The following is a 17,168-nucleotide window of genomic DNA, read 5'->3' as shown; positions in this document are numbered from 1 at the left end:
ATACAGTATAACTACAAAACAAAACAATGCGTCACAATTTACTACAGTAAATATAACACTTCCTGCTGTCATTGAACGCAACAGAGGACTGTGGCTCTATTGTACACTGTCACCTGTCCCGAATTGTTGGTAGATCTGTTATTTTTAGCTAATAACATAGTTATAACCACTTAAGCCCTATATACTGTACTGCAGCACACAATGAATAGCAAAAATAACCAATCTACAAGCTCACAACTCGCTCACAGTGCAATGCGATGTGCTGTAGATCTGCTGTTTTGCTATTTTTGCCAATTAAAATATCTGTTTTATTTTTTGAAAATGTTCGCCTATATGACCAAAACAGGGACATCTGGTTGAAAGTGGCCTTATGTCTTCATGACTGATGACCATTATGCCCCCAAAAAAACTAACCACTTACAACTAATACCAAGCAATTGGTGAGATCATTTGATGAACGGTTATGTCACGAACAATGTATGTCAACAGTGGTGGAAAAGTACTTTTTTACTTGAGTAAAAGTATCAATACTGCAATGTAGAAATACTCTGTTACTAGTAAGAATCAGAAATTCAGAATTTACTTGATTAAAAGTACAAAAGTATTGGTATCAAAATGTACTTAAAGTAAAGTAAAAGTACTAAAATGTTTGAAAATAGCCTACTGTATGTATAAAATCGGCTGAAGTGGTTAATGTATGTTTTATAATATAATCATTTATCTGCAAAGAAACTAGTAACTAAAGTTTTCAAATACTTGTAGTGGAGTAAAAGTACAATATTTGCCTCTGAGATGTAGTGGAGTAGAAGTAAAAGTATTGAAAATTGGACATACTCAAGTAAAGTAAAAAATATCTCAACATTGTACTTAAGTACAGTACTTGAGTAAATGTACAGTACTTAGTTACTTTACACCACTCTATGTCAAGTGAGATGCAGAAAAAGAATACTTTATATAGTCGAATAATTACCTGCGCTGCAACTGAAGCTATAAGAATCAGCGCACACAGTCCCAGAGCCAGAGTCTTCATGGTGTCAAGAAGTGTGCAGACGTATCACTGGAATTGTTATAACGATGTTCAAACCGTTGTTCAGTCTGCTGTCCACACGTCCGTCCTGTCCTTCTGGATATTGAGAATTGGTTAACGTACTGTCTGTTGCAACAGCTTTATATAGCAATACAGCAAGGTGAGTGTGTGTGTGTGTGTGTGTGTGTGTGTGTGTGTGTGTGTGTGTGTGAGACATACACCTTGGCCCTCGTACCAGGAAGATACAGTTACAGTGGGTTAATTGTGTGCTTTAAAACTAACAACACTTACACACTCACCTTGCTGTGTGTGTGTGTGTGTGTGTGTGTGTGTGTGTGTGTGTGTGTGTGTGTGTGTGTGTGTGTGTGCGTGCGTGTGCGTCTAAGTATCTTAGTTCTCAGTGTGCTGTGTGTATTCCTATGTTTAGTAGGAGTAGCAAGGTTCATTGTGGCTGTTGCGTAGGTATCACAAGCGTAACTTGCCCATATATAAAGACCAATTTAAACTATACTTTCAGGCCTGAAAATCTAGTATACCAAACTTAATTAATAAATCATGGACGTTTGAATTTAGTCTGTAAATGCAACTTCTCTACAGCTCATTGAAAATAACTAATAGCACAATTAACTTGGATAATGCAAGTTAATATCAAGTACACCGTGATCTATGGGCTGAACATGACCGACCGCCAGTATGGTCATTTAATAGCTGTTTTACCCTGCTGAAAGCTGAAAGAAAAACCCCAGCATAGACAAGCTTACAGTAAGATGGTTGCTGGTTTTAGCCGGTCTTAGCTGGTGTTATCCAATATATGAATGAATGAACCATTGTAAACCGCTTTGAGTAAGTTTGAGCCTTAAAAATGCAATTCATTACGAAAATGCGATTCATTAGGCTGGTGTAGTTGGTTTAGTGATAGCAGAATGTCTGCTGTCTCACGGAAATGTCTTTGAGGTATTATTTAGAATGGCACGGGCAACTCACAAGTTACCCGTGCCATTCTAAATAAAAAGTATCTGAAAGACATTTCCTTGAGTGTTGGCATTCTTCTGCTGCCATTGAACTCTTCTGAGCCATGTAGGCTTACGCTGTAAATGTGTTTGTTTGTGAGCTCACATTCTTTAGTTTAGTTGGATTACCATGCTGGACAAGCTTCCAGCTGGACACCCAGCTGGAATCTGTTGGTCAAGCTGGTAGGCTGGACTGGCCTTCATTGAAAATTCTGCTACTGTGAATCACTGTTGGGCCAATTTTAAACATTGGTGGCGCAGGTTCTTCTTTGGCCTCCTGGGAGTGTGTGTGCAAACTTTCACACCCTTTTGAACCCACTCCCACCTCACATCAAAGCCTTTTTTTTACTGTGATACTGACGTCATACTAAAATAATACTGACAATGAAACTGACCATGATACTATCTGTTATTTTGACAAGTGACACCGTTGTATGACAAAGTATGAATCAAGTTTCAGTGTACGAGTGTTCAGAAATCTGATCAGAATCTAATTTCAAACCACTTCATTCATAGAAAAAAAATGCCAGAAAAAAACAAATGTCAAAATAGCTTATCTAAGCTCACAGCACGTCTAAATGTGACGTGTTGTGAGCTTGTAGATAAGCTATTTTCACTACTATATTAGATTTACTATGTTCATTATGGAATTTGTAATTCATAATGTATTGTTCCTATAAATGTAGTGGAGGCAAAAAAAAAAAAAAGTTTAAAACTCTTTAAAAAAGACATTGTAAGATTCTTCAAGATGTAGATCAGCTATTTGCAGGATTTGAACCCAGGACCTTTGGATCATGTAGAGAGGGTCTTTAAACAGTGAGCTATTGAACTTGTTGCTAATGTGAAACCAAATGGATTCATCACAAAAAAGCCAGAGTTTTTTGCTCCAAACGGCTCCATAGACAGCAGATCCAGACAAGCTTCCTGTTCTAACGTAACTATGTTTAAGCAATATTACACGAGAGGGTGTGCTTTACCGTCATTATTGGCACGCCAGTGATGCGGTCAGGAACGAGGCGCAGCCGAGTTCCGCCAGCATCACTGAAGTGCCAATAATGTAAGGTAAAGCACACCCTCGAGTGTAATATTGCGATTATACAACAGTTACCAACAAAACACATCCAAATGTATTCATATTGTGGGGCAATTCATAATAAAAATGTTTCGCTATTATGTTTCCCTGTAAAGAGAAGAGTTTATTTGACTGAGACAAAATAGTCCCTGTAGCAGCGCTCTGAGGCACTCAGAGCGCGCAGCTGAGGCACAACACCGCTGATTCCAGTAGGCTATATGCTCCGTCGTACGAAGGTATCGCGCGGCGAAAATAGCCGATCTACAAGCTCACAACGCGTCACGTTGTGAACTTGTAGATCGGCTATTTTATAACATACATTGGACTGTTAACGAAATGGGAGTAATTTTACTTTAACATAGGAGGATATTTATACAGTATGGATGTTACCATTGAAATAAAGCACACTTTTTTCCCAGTTATTCCTTTTATTATAGGATTTTAGGCGATTTAGGCTACAACATACATAAACATAGTCCATTTTGCGTAGCTGTTTGTTCTCCGGTGGGTCAGGATACTCTCTGTTTGTTTTCGTACCGTGGGACAGCGTGACGTCACAGCACATCTGTGCCATATATGGTCTAAGCAGGCGCTGACTGCAGTGCGGAGTGATTTATTAATGTGATTCGGCCCGTGCTATGATGCTGGTTTGAAGCACGGCTAGAAAGCTATTTCAACCAATCAGATTGCTTGGTCGGAACTACCTGTTGTATAATTGTACTTCACTCAAAGACTTGATTTTATCATTTAAAACACCCGGTCTCTTCTACTTCAAAAGGTTTCCACCATGGGAACAGGATTATATTTAAATTAGTATTGTTATCTATTTCATCTTACCAGTGTGTCAAATGCTCTTGGGAGTGGCTCTCACCACCCCCTGAAGCTATGGGAATATATTGTAATTAGGCTCCAGTGTGTCTCTTCTGGGGATAAGACATCAACATTATAACATTACGTTTGTATACCAAAATGGTTCTTATGACAAATGGGTTTGGACTTCATATTTATGTTTAATAAACAAGTCCAGGACCCGAATACACGACACACACACACACACACGCACACACACACACACACACACACACACGCACGCACGCACGCACGCACGCACGCACGCACGCACACACACACACGCACGCACGCACGCACGCGCACGCACGCACGCACTCTTTTTTTATTGGGTTATAGTCCACAAAAGAGTATGTAGAATGAGCTGTAGAGATTCAGTTCAAAATTAATTAGGAGTGCACCTAGGAATCATTTATGAGTGAATGATATAACACCCCCACAGAGAAGCTTACATAACAAAGTGTAGCATTGGTAATATTATTGTGTTCTCATTGCTTAAGGTCTGAGTTAAGCAATATTACACGAGAGGGTGTGCTTTACCGTCATTATTGGCACGCCAGTGATGCGGTCAGGAACGAGGCGCAGCCGAGTTCCGCCAGCATCGCTGAAGTGCCAATAATGTAAGGTAAAGCACACCCTCGAGTGTAATATTGCGATTATACAACAGTTACCAACAAAACACATTCAAATGTATTCATATTGTGGGGCAATTAATAATAAAAATGTTTCGCTATTGTCCGTTTCCCTGTAAAGAGAAGAGTTTTTGACTGAGAGACATTAAATAGTCCCTGTAGCAGCGCTTTGAGTTTGAGGCACCGTCTCATCAACACAGCTGAGCTATCAATGCTTGCGCAGCGGAATGAATTCCAGTAGGCTATATGCTCCGTCGTACGACCGTGTCACGCGGCCAAAATAACTGATCTACAAGCTGACAACGCGTTGCGATGGCGACGCGTTGTGAACTTGTAGATCGGCTATTTTGGCCGCGTGACACGGTCGTACGACGGAGCATATAGCCTACTGGACTGTTAACGAAATGGGAGTAATTTTACTTTACACAGGAGGATATTTATAACCTTCTAACCATTGATCAACCGTAAATCCACCAAATTAACAACATAGTCCATTTTGCATAGCTGTTTGTTCTCCGGTGGCGGCGGTGGGTCAGGCTACTGTCTGTTTGTTTTCCTACCGTGGGACAGCTTGACTTCACAGCACAGCTGTGCCATATATGGTCTAATCAGGTGCGGACTGGACTGCAGTGCGGAGTGATTTATTAATGTGATTAGGCCCGTGCTATGATGCTGGTTTGAAGCACGGCTAGAAAGCTATTTCAACCAATCAGATTGCTTGGTCGGAACTACCTGTTGTGTAATTGACAGTAATACAAGCAGGTATCGTGAGCAGTCATTAGGGCCAGGAAACACATGTCCTGGTCTGTTTATTGGCTCAGCGCCAACTCTCTGTGGCCGCAGATGCAGACTCCCCCCCCTCTCTCTCTCTCTCTCTCTCTCTCTCTCCCTGTGTGTCGGGGAGGTGGACCCAAAATGTACTGCATAGGCTAATCATCAACATCAAGGGCTTTAATGCATGGTTGTAATGAATAGATATGTATTTGTTCATTCTTTATTATTATATAGTATACGTAGTATATTCTGATTTTGTTTACAGATCTGGAGCTATTCACGAAACTTTTGACGCCACGGCCACCTAAAGCTTTCCATTAGAGTGTGAAGAACAGAGTTGTAGCAGTGATGCAGACTACCATGTTGAAACCGTGATCAAGTTACACAGAATAGGTATGTGCTGTTTTATTGTGTTCATTATAAACATTTAGTCTAATAGGTATGTACTGTTTTACTATGTTCATTATAAACATTTAGTCTAATAGGTATGTACTGTTTTATTATGTTCACTGTAAACATATAGTCTAATAGGTATGTACTGTTTTATTATGTTACTGTACACATTTAGTATTAATAGCTGTTGTAGGAATTGTAAGAAGACTTTAACTTTTCTTGTTGATTGCACAAACACCATTTTTGCTCACAACAATGACAACTGCCTAGAGGCAGAAAAATGACATCATCTCAGCCAGTGTTGCCTATTTGAAAATAGCCGATCTACAAGCTCAAAGGCTTTGCATTGTGAGCTTGTAGATCTGCTATTATCAAAAGATCTGGAAAGAAAAAGTGAAATGTTTGTAATATTTCTGAAACATTTTAACAGCATAAATCTTGTATGGGGGCCTGGTACAAACTATTTTAAGATGAGGGGGTACATATATAAATAAATACATATTATTTTGTGTCCTTGACATGAAAATATTTGAGAAACACTGGTTTAAACAACATTAGGAAGCAAGCCCAAATAAGTAAATAACTTAAAGGCCAGTCCACACCAATGCAACTCCTTGCAACCATTATCCCCAAAGTGGCAGTTGCAAGTTAGAAGCACACACAGGACAAGTGCATGCGGTTAACCATAAGCACACATGACAAAGCACATGCAGATAACCATAAGCACCCAGGACAAACAAACTCATGTTCGACCCCGGATTATTATCAATGAACACACACAGAGCATCTATACATAGCCAGTTCATGACAGATAACCAGTTCACAACTGGATTTTCTCCCATCCTACACAAACCTCCACGCACGCGCACGCACACACACACACACGCACACGCACACACACACACGCACACACACACATGTGTGTCGTCTCACACATACACGCACATTCATGTACTCTCATGCACGGGAACCAGTTACCTTGAACATTCAGAACAAACAAGATCCAGGCCTCTCTATTGGACCATACAACTCCGAACGCACACACCCGACACACAGAATTGACTGAGGTGCATGTAGGCAGACACTCACTTTAAATTCCCTATAAAGGCAGACGGAACAAAGCGAGGTACCAACTCTCACCCTTTTCCGTCTTCTCTTATCCATTTGTCGCCTAGTCTCGCGTGGCCAGACTGTTGCCTCCCACAATTTACAAATGTTTCCAGCATACAGTCTGGGACTCGGAAGCTCTGATCATGTGTAAGGGGAAAGCGGATGCCCCTCCCCTACCCACGTCCGTTTCAGCATTGTGAAGTGGCGCAAAGGAGTCCGACTGGAATCAACGAATCTCATAAACATCGTTTATGTCTACTAGTGTCTTCTTTCACAGTTTTTTCGGCGTTAATTCCATGATGCCTTTCTCAGTTTTCTGTGATAAACAATCCTCGCACAAATAACATGAATCTACCGCTCCTATGACTATGCTTCCGCCTCGGTTCTGTTTCCACTAGGACTACAGGTCCGCGGGCACCGCGTAGTGATTGGTCGAATGTTTTTCCGGTCTGAACAACTTCCGTTACACAGCTTTCGGGAAGTGGAGTTCCAGACTCTATATAGCATTCAGAGATTGTGGAATAGTAGTCTGGTGACGCGAGACTATTTGTCGCCCATTCCTATACACTTCCTTCCCTTTACCCCTCCATTCTTCACTTTCTGTAATAACTGTTGTTATACGTAGAACTTTGTTAAAGCCTCAGCGTCCCGTCTTTCCCAACCCTGAAGATACCACACTTTCTTTCTTTCTTTTTTTCGTTCAATCCAGAGCATTTCAAAAAACATTTGACAACCAGCTGTAACAACATCCATCCTAAAGGTTTCCATCAGAGTGTGAAGAACACAGTTGTAGCAGCGATGCAGACCACCATGTTGAAACCAGTGATCAAGTTACACAGAATAGGTATGTGTTGTTTTACTATACTAGAGGTTTGGCCCGCTATACGGCCCACACATCTAGAGTTCTGGGTCGCTACGCGGCCCTCACACCTACGTTGCACTGCCAATCCGATCAATATGTCTGAGTCAGTGTCGGGGGCTTTGTCAGTGTACCTGTTGTACCCGTCTGTCTGTGTCCCTTTCGTTCCCATGTATGGAAATACCTGATGTAGTTAGTATATGCCCATAACCTGTTTATTGGCATGCCCATATATGGGCTTATTGGTTGGATCAGCAGTTCTGGACAACTGGATATCCATTTGTGCCTATATATGGACATATCAGGATCGGTGGTTCCGGACTACCACGTTTTCGAACGACTCTGCGGAGGGCACCGCACTCCCTCGAGTACCTGGCCAATGTGCGCCGAGTTCGAAGTCGGTCGGTCTCATATATGCACATGACCGCATATGCTGGTATAGTGGTCTGAACTCTAGCTCCAGAATACCAGGTTTCCATATGCCTATATATGGCCGTATCGGGTTTGTTTATGATTACGTCTGAGTCAGATTGACGTGGCCGTGGTCCTGCCTATATTTGGGTGTATCGGGTCTGTAAATATAGCTATTTGTTGATGACATGTATTGATGTGTTGATATGCTCTGTTGATGAATTGAATACATAGGACCACGGTGGAAACAAGTCCTCAGGACTTGTTTGTGTTATATGTTTAGCCTAAATGTTTTACTGTACCTCTGTGCTGTTTCAATCATTTGAGGTTAGGCCAGCTGTTTATAAGCCAGAGGCTCTAAGAATGGCAATTTTGTTCTGTCAAACACTTTGATATCAAAACAAGACATCTTGAAAACGGCTGGCTGGATTGTTGTGGGATTTGCTGTGAACCTTCATGCTTCCCAGTAGATACTGATGTTGGTGGCCCATGGCCTTTTACAACAACTCCACAAGTATTCCAGTTGCACACAATGTATGTTTAAATCAAGTGGGATTAGTGCACTTGCTCTGTACAGTGCATGATGATTAAACATGTAATGAATCAATACAGTTATAGGCCAAGTCTTGGCCAAGTCTATTCACCCATTAATGTATGTTATTGTTGAAGTTGACTTATATATATCCTGAATTAATGGTATTTAAATTTCAGACCAGTCTTTGGAGTCCAGACTGCAGGTGAAGATGAACTCTCCAGACACAGCCAGGTCTGTTTCCAATAAACAGAAGAAACAAGGAGACCACCAGGACCTCGGTAAGTTTCATGTTTCTGTTTCTTTGCTTCTGTTGACCATCGTCTTTCACATCTAATGTAACAGTGGAGATTAATGTTGATGATTATGTTATTTCTCTCTCGTACAAAATTCAAATTTCGTCAAAGATGTAGACACATGTAAAACGGACCTTTCTTGTAATATAAGCTTTGCACTTAGATGCTGATTAATGCATGAAGCTAGCTCTATGATGTCTGTGTTTTCTATCTCAGATTCCTGTCCTGCTCTGTCCTCAGTTAAACAAAGACGGTGGTGCTGTGACCAATGTGAACAAAGCTTCACCTCAGTTTATCGTCTAAAAGTACACCAGCAAATTCACACCGGAGAGAAGCCTCACTGTGACCAATGTGGACAAAGCTTCACCTCAGTTTATCATCTAAAAGTACACCAGCAAATTCACAACGGAGAGAAGCCTCACTGTGAACAATGTGGCAAAACCTTCAGTGTAAAATCTAGCCTTGTACAACACCAGAAGATTCACACTGGAGAGAAGCCATTCAGCTGTGAAATATGTGGGAAGTGTTTTGCTCAGTCTGTACATTTAAAAAATCATGAGATTATCCATAGTGGAGAGAAACCGTATTGTTGTGACCAGTGTTGGAAAAAGTTCAAACAATTGTCTGATCTAAAAAAACACCAGAAAACGCACACTGGAGAGAGGCCTTACTGCTGTGACCAGTGTGGAAAAAGCTTCACTAGACTGAACCATCTGAAAATACACCAGCGAATACACACCGGAGAGAAACCTTACAGCTGCGGCCAATGTGGGGACAAGTTTACTCAAATGGGTATTCTCAAAATACACCAGAGAATGCACACTGGAGAGAAGCCTTACTGCTGTGACCAATGTGGGAAAAGCTTCAGACAAAGGCCTCACCTTGTGACACACAAGAGGATTCACACTGGAGAGAAACGTTACTGCTGTGACCAGTGTGGGAAAAGGTTTGACGACAAGCGTTGTCTCAAAGAACACCACAGAATTCACACTGGAGAGAAGCCTTACTGCTGTGACACATGTTCTAAAAGGTTCAGAACATTGTCTGATCTCAAAAATCACCAGAGATCTCACAGTGGACAGAAGCCTTACTCCTGTGACCAGTGTGGGAAAAAGTTCTCTACATCATCTTGTCTCAAAGTACACCAGGTAATTCACACCGGAGCAAAACCTTACAGCTGTGCCCAGTGTGGTAAAAGGTGCACTCAAAGGGGTAATCTTAAAACACACCAAATGATTCACACAGGAGAGAAGCCTTACAGCTGTGACCAGTGTGGGAAAAGGTTCAGTACATTGTCTTCTCTCAAAAATCACCACATAATTCACACTGGAGAGAAGCCTTATAGCTGTGACCAGTGTGGGAAAAGGTTTACTCTAAAACAAGATCTCAAAATACACCAACGGATACACACCGGAGAGAAGCCTTACAGCTGTGTCCAGTGTGGTAAAAAGTTCAGTACATCTTCTAGTCTCAAAGTACACCATAGAATTCACACCGGAGAGAAACCCTACTGCTGCGACCAGTGTGGGAAAAGGTTTAGTAAATCATCTCACCTCATACAACACAAGATAAATCACACAGGAGTGAGGTCATTCGGCTGTGACCAGTGTGGGAAAGGTTTTACTGTATCATCTAAGCTTGTACAACACAAGTTAACTCACACTGGTGAGAAGCCATTCAGCTGTGAAATGTGTGGGAAGTGTTTTACTCAGCGTGGACACTTAAAAACTCATCAGCGCATCCATACTGGAGAGCTTACTGCTGTGACCGATCCAGGACCATCTCTGTTAAACAGGTGGAACATGAAGACCACCAGGACCTCAGTAAGTTTCATTCTCACTGTCTATTTCTTTCTCTCACAGCCAAGCTGCTAATAGTTCCACTATAGACTCTCTAGAAGAACCAAGGATCAGCGTTAACTTGTTTTTTACCTTGCCTGGCCAGCTAACTGGCCTGGATGTTGAGTAGAGTTGTGGAAAATAATTGATTATAAGATGCATTGCAATGCGGCTGTGCACGATTCTGCATCGATGCAGTGACATGATGTGATGTTTTATAGCCTACATACATAGCATATTACATACATGTATTGTTTATTAAGTTCCTCTGACACAACGTTTCATTCAACTGTCTGTGGTGCTGTGACTGAGTGGGTGATAGTCATTATTCATAAAGGCCAGTGTTTTCAAAGCAGAGAATTAAATCAGCTGTAATTACGTCTGCTTTCACACTCTACAGTGTGTTCGACACACTCACAATACATCACAAGCTGGTAGGTCCATACAGCTATCCCACAGTGCCCTTCTCTCACAGATGTGAAAAACTTTTTTTTCTTTTTCTTTTAAGTACATGTAGATTGAGGATCAAAAGAGGCGCACATCCATTATCCATTTAAAGGAAGGTGCTGAATTGAATTTCCAACTACAAAACTTTAGAAACAAAATAAAAGTTTCCGCACCGTAGTTCCCTCTTTGCTTATTTATTTTTGGTATCACCTGAGCAGGCTGAGCATGTGTGTATATGTAGCACAATTCTAAAGTTTTAATTCAAGGATTTGTTTGTTATTGAAGACTGAGCATTATTTCAATAGGTTGGCTAGGTCTTAACCATTTACTTACTTCTGTTTACAATATTTAATTTAATCTTAAGACATTTATGTTTGTATTAACTGAGACATTAGCGGTATAGACAAATATAGAACATTGAGATGCATCTTAGAATCAAATCGCTAACTTCAAAATCAAATTGAATCGTGAGACCAATGAAGACACCTCTAATGTTGATGTTGAGGCAAATATATCACTGTACTGCATTAAACACAGTAGTTTAGGCGCACGCACGCACGTACGCACACACACACACACACACACACACACACACACACACACACACACACACACACACACACACACACACACACACACACACACTGATGTAGTAGAGCAGAAAATAAGACAGATTTAGACTCAGCCCTATCATTACACAACCAAGAGTAAAATGCATAACAAACAGTTTTTCCTGGTTAAGAATGTATTAAGATCAGAAATCCCAGGATCCTAATTTCCATTTTGCAACCTTAAAGTGTACATAGCTGCACCTCTGCTCTAATAATAACAACAGTGCTCCTCTTGATGCTCTGGGTTTTGGGTAATGCTCTGGGTAGAAATGACTTAGAACGTTTAATTTTCTACTCAATGTTCTACCCAGTGTGAGTTTCATGCATGTCAACATGTCCTGTCTTACTTTGCCATCCAATGTGTTCACCTCTCTCACAGGCTCCGTTAAGCAGCTCTGAGTCATCTGATGATTGATGTCCAACTACCAGGGTCCTCTGGACATCCAGGAGGATAAGGCGCGCCGTCTAAAGCTGACTTGAGCCACGAGAGGCCCCGCAGAGTCGTTGTGCCGAGCGTTGCGAAGTCCGCTCCAGCCATCTCGGCGCCGTTCGAGTTATGTGATAGGGACGAACTCATAGGGTACCCCCCCCTTTCAGTCAAACGTTTGACGTTTGGGAGTGAGAGTGTGTTGTATTTACGAGTTTAGAGGTTGAGAATTAACCTAGTTCAGTGGTTTTCAACCGGGTCCTTGAGGGAGTACCAGGGGGTCCCCAGCGAAATTGGTTCACATAGCGTCACATTCATTTTTAACCACTTAGCTTTGGCTATTCAAAAATAGCAGATGTACAAGCTCATAGCGCGGCACCGAGTGCCGCGCTATGAGCTTGTAGATCTGCTATTTTGGAATATATATCTTTGAATATTGATATTTTTTAAAGCGAAAATTAACTGATATCTTTGCTTCTGGGGGTCCCTGGCACAAAACATTTTCAAATGGGGGTCCACGGCCAAATGTATATCAATTTAGGGGTCCTTGGCATGAAAAAGGTTGAAAACCACTGACCTAGATGAATAGTAAAACAAATATATAGATAATGTTAATTCATAAAAATGTCATACCTTTTGGACAGAAATGTTGTGAAATTGTGATTCATTCATTGTAATTGTCTCCGCCATGACGAAGACTCCGACATTGGCCTATTATAACGCCACCAGGACGCCACATTAACCTACCTGACCAGGCGGAGACTTGTGCTCCGATGAGCACTTTTTCTATTTTGATTTGATTTTAAACATATATTGTAGCAGTCTTTTTGGCGACACCCCTTTTAGCTCTGTTGTCATTACAGTGTTTATACAAAATGCTTAATTAGATACATTTCCGGTACATTTCTGGTGCCTGGGGCAAACATCAACATGACTTTTGTTTAATTGAAACGGTTACACAGTATGACTTTAATAAATCAGAATATATTATGAATAATCTAATCTTTTTATGTTTCTTTTTATTCCATACTACTTTATTTCGTTTGTGATTCTTTTTATAGCAACGTTTTTAAATAGTTTCATGAATATTTAGCACATAATCACATTTCATTATATAAATTATGTTATAGTTGAATCAGTTGTGTATGTGGACTAACACATGTTTGTCCAGCATTGTGCTTGTACTTAAGCACTCCAGGTTATTGTTCTGTTCGTTGAGTCAATGATGACCATGTCCTTTAATTCCATAGGCTTCTTTATTTATATCGACCACATGTGCACAAATGTTTGTCAGATGCATCAACTCTATATGAACTCCCTTCCTGCCTCTGTGCATTCATTATATAGATACTGACCCACTACTGACACTACTGACACCTTGTGGCTACAGACAATACAAACTATCATGGATAATCATCACAGTTATCATGTTTTTTCTTTTCTGTTTTTTTTTTCACGATTTTTGTAACTCTATTTTTTCACCCAGTGCCAATGCCTAAGCTGTAATCCTGAGCACTACTCTCCCTCTGCCAGCCTGGGGAGAGGCCCGAACTGAGCTCATGCTTCCTTCAATGCATGAGGAGTGAGCAGGCCACTTCTTATCACCTGACAGGGGGGAGTTTCCCTGGTAGGACGTAGCGCGTGGAAGGAACACGTTATTCCAACCAGTTCCTTTTCCCTCCATCAGGCTCCCCGGCTAACCAGGGGGAGGCAGTATAGAGACCAGGATTACTGCATGTTTTTTGTGAGGGTACCTACCCTAGGGGACACGAGGAGAACATGCAAACTCCACACAGAAAGGCCCTGCGCCCACAGCGTCCCCAGGGGGAATCGAACGCAGGACCTTCTACCTGTAGGGTATCATGTCTGAATGACTGGAGACCTGTGTGGGTATCATGTCTAAATGCAATTTGCATTGACGGCAATTGTATACATTAAGATATAGCTTAACATTATGTCAAAAGGTTTGGGAGGTACCATACTGAAGCTTCCTGTAGATGTTTGCTTAGATGTATCTGTATTACTTTGATCATTCAAACATCTGGCTGTGGATCGTTTCTGGAGAACAGTCTGAAGATGCTGTCACTGTGTGTGAGTTAAAATGTGGAGGGAGATGGGTTTAATTAAATGTACAGTTCACAAGAAAAATGTATCATTATTCTGACCAGTTCAAAGCATACAGTAACTTATATTTTGGTAATAGTGTGCACGACTGATTTGTTATGCATTTTCAAATAAAGACGGTTGCTCTAGCACCACCATCAGCACTATTATCATTTAGTGCCATTTCGATTATGCTTCCACCTCTTGGTTCTCCAACATCTCAACGACACTGACAACTAAGCCTCAGACCAAGCAAACAATACAATACGGTAGAAGCAATTTTTTTTTGTTTATACTTAAAATCCAGAGCATCAAGAGGAGCACTGTTATTATTAGAGCAGAGGTGCAGCTATGTACACTTTAATGTTGCATACAGGGCATTAGGATCCTGGGATTTCTGATCTTAACAGTAGCCTACTGTTTTTTTTTTTGTTACAAAAAAATGTACTTCCTGCTGATTTTGCTATTTTTATTAAGAAGAAAACCCGGACTGGATCCGCGGATCCGGATCCGGGTTTTCAGTAGTAAAATCAGCAGGAAGTTGACATTTTTATAAAAATAAATAAACAGTATATATTGTCTTATATTGTCTGAATCAGCTTCATTTGCGTTCGTTTATGTGCTAACAGAGTGACTGTGAGAGCTGTTTCACTGTACAATGTAAATCAATGAGGAGCATATTTTGAATTATCAATTTATAATCAAGGACTTATCTTTGACTTATTTTTGATTTGTTGTCATGCATGGGAAGGCATTTCCTGGCAGAATAATTTAGAATAAAGAAGTTCAAAAATACAAGAGGGACAGGCGTAGCTGCCTGGCCATTAACATTGTTCATTGCAACCTGAAGAAGTTGCAAAGATGCAAGAGGCATTGCTCACATCTCTCCTTACTTAATGTCCAAATAGAAGAGGTTCATTTCATCCACTAGAGGGAAGCATAAGACAACAAAATGATCACATATTGAACTCCATTTGTCTTCATACATAATGGCCATTTCAGTATTGTGTGCAGTTGCAATGTAACATAACAGACAAAGCCAGCTCTGACACATTTAGTGTCCTATAAGCAAGAGGTTCTGTACTTTCTGTATTGTATTTTATTTGTTTCCGGTTCCAAACTTTAAGCGTATACTTGTTTAATATACTGTATAGTGCAACTATTAGCAAAGAAAAACTATGAGATCCTAATTCGCGTTTTCAGAGTAACACAAGACGCAGACATCATTCATTTGCAAAAAGTGTAACTCCCTTCCCCCTCCAAGACCACCATAAGAGAGCTCCTGTCTGCAATTTACAACTTTACTGGAGCCAGACAAGTCTTCTAGCTTGCCAAAATAAAGGACCCCCCTGCACTGTTTCTCTGTTAGTATACCTTTACTACTGCTATATTGATGATCTCTTGTATAGTATAGGCTTTTTGTGTTACCCTTTAGCATTATTGTATAACACCTGTACTTTTTGCAAACTGTTAAAAAAGTATTCAATCGATCAATCAATCAAAACTCTTAAGCTTATAGTTAATATTATGGCCCATGGCTTAATACATACTTTATGTAATGTCTCAATGACAAGCGTCATGTCTCCATGGCAACGGTGTGAGCCAGTACAAGTTTCAGGGGTTAAAAGCCATAAGTGTCTCTCAGCCTGAGAGACTTTAAATGACATCAATGAGTCAACAAATATGCCTCAAAGGCCTTGAGTATGAATTACTACTGTGAGATAGTAATTCAGGTACTTTCAGTGTGATATATATTACTATTATTATTATTATTATTATTATTATTATTATTATTATTACACCTATAATCTAGTGTGTGATACATTGTAGGAGTAGTAGTTGTTTAATAAAGTGGTTATTAACATTATGTTGACCTGTATTCTCCTACATTATTGACAATATTAACCATGCACTTAGTACTTAGAACCCTAAAGAATATGTTGACCGAGTTCCCCCAACGGTTCATACTTATAGCCTCATTCTTTTTTCACTCTTCACCAAATGTCTTCGATAAAAAAGCTGATCTACAAGCGTGAACTTATATAGATCTGCTTAATGAATCAGAAGAAATGCATTTCACATCCTTTGGCCTGTATGATGGATTTAAAAAAAGTTATTAATACAGCCATAATCTGTTCATACCTCACTCTTATCTCATAAATGGGCAAATTCTATCCTAATCTCAGACACATTTGTATGTATGGCCCTACACACCATTGGTTCTGAAAGTGGGATCGGGGGACCCCCAGGGGTCCTTGGGGGGGTACCAGGGGGTCCCCAGCTAAATTTGTTGGTATAGCGTCACGATCATTTTAACCACTTATACCCATATTTTATACTTTGGCTATTCAAGAATTGCAGATATACAAGCTCACAGCGACGCGCTATGAGCTTGTACACAAGATCCCCCACCATGGGATCCCTGGTTTATGTGTTAATTTAGATGGTTAAGTTTAGGCATTAGTTTAGAGATGGTTACATTTAGGCATCATTAGGTTAGAAAGGATTAACCACTTGAACCCTATATGTATCTGTGTCTCTATATATTCTGATTCTTACAGTGTACTCTCTCTCTCTCTCTCTCTCTCTCTCTCTCTCTCTCTCTCTCTCTCTCTCTCTCTCTCTCCTTCTCTCTCTTAACCCTGGACAGGGTGTGTCTCCCTTTTGTGTATACTTCCTGGAGCAGGGCAGGATACACATTCCTGGTCTATTACTAACATCTGTTCTTGGCTTAGGGCCTGCAAAGCTCTCGTAGCTGCGAATCTCTCTCTCTCTCT

At 40.6% G+C, this 17,168-nt stretch overlaps 1 protein-coding gene across 3 annotated transcripts in view; it reads left to right on the top strand.

The window, feature by feature from the left end:
• LOC311035428 (uncharacterized protein) overlaps positions 1–17,168 on the top strand; it is a 159,599-nt gene that overhangs the window by 33,960 nt on the left and 108,471 nt on the right. The gene's annotated exons all lie outside the window — the stretch shown is intronic.

This window comes from Gymnoscopelus microlampas (assembly GCF_963454915.1).
Source record: "Gymnoscopelus microlampas genome assembly, chromosome: 19".
NCBI lineage: Eukaryota > Metazoa > Chordata > Actinopteri > Myctophiformes > Myctophidae > Gymnoscopelus > Gymnoscopelus microlampas.
The sequence above is the reverse complement of the archived record's forward strand: the minus strand, read 5'-3'. Positions and strand labels throughout refer to the sequence as shown.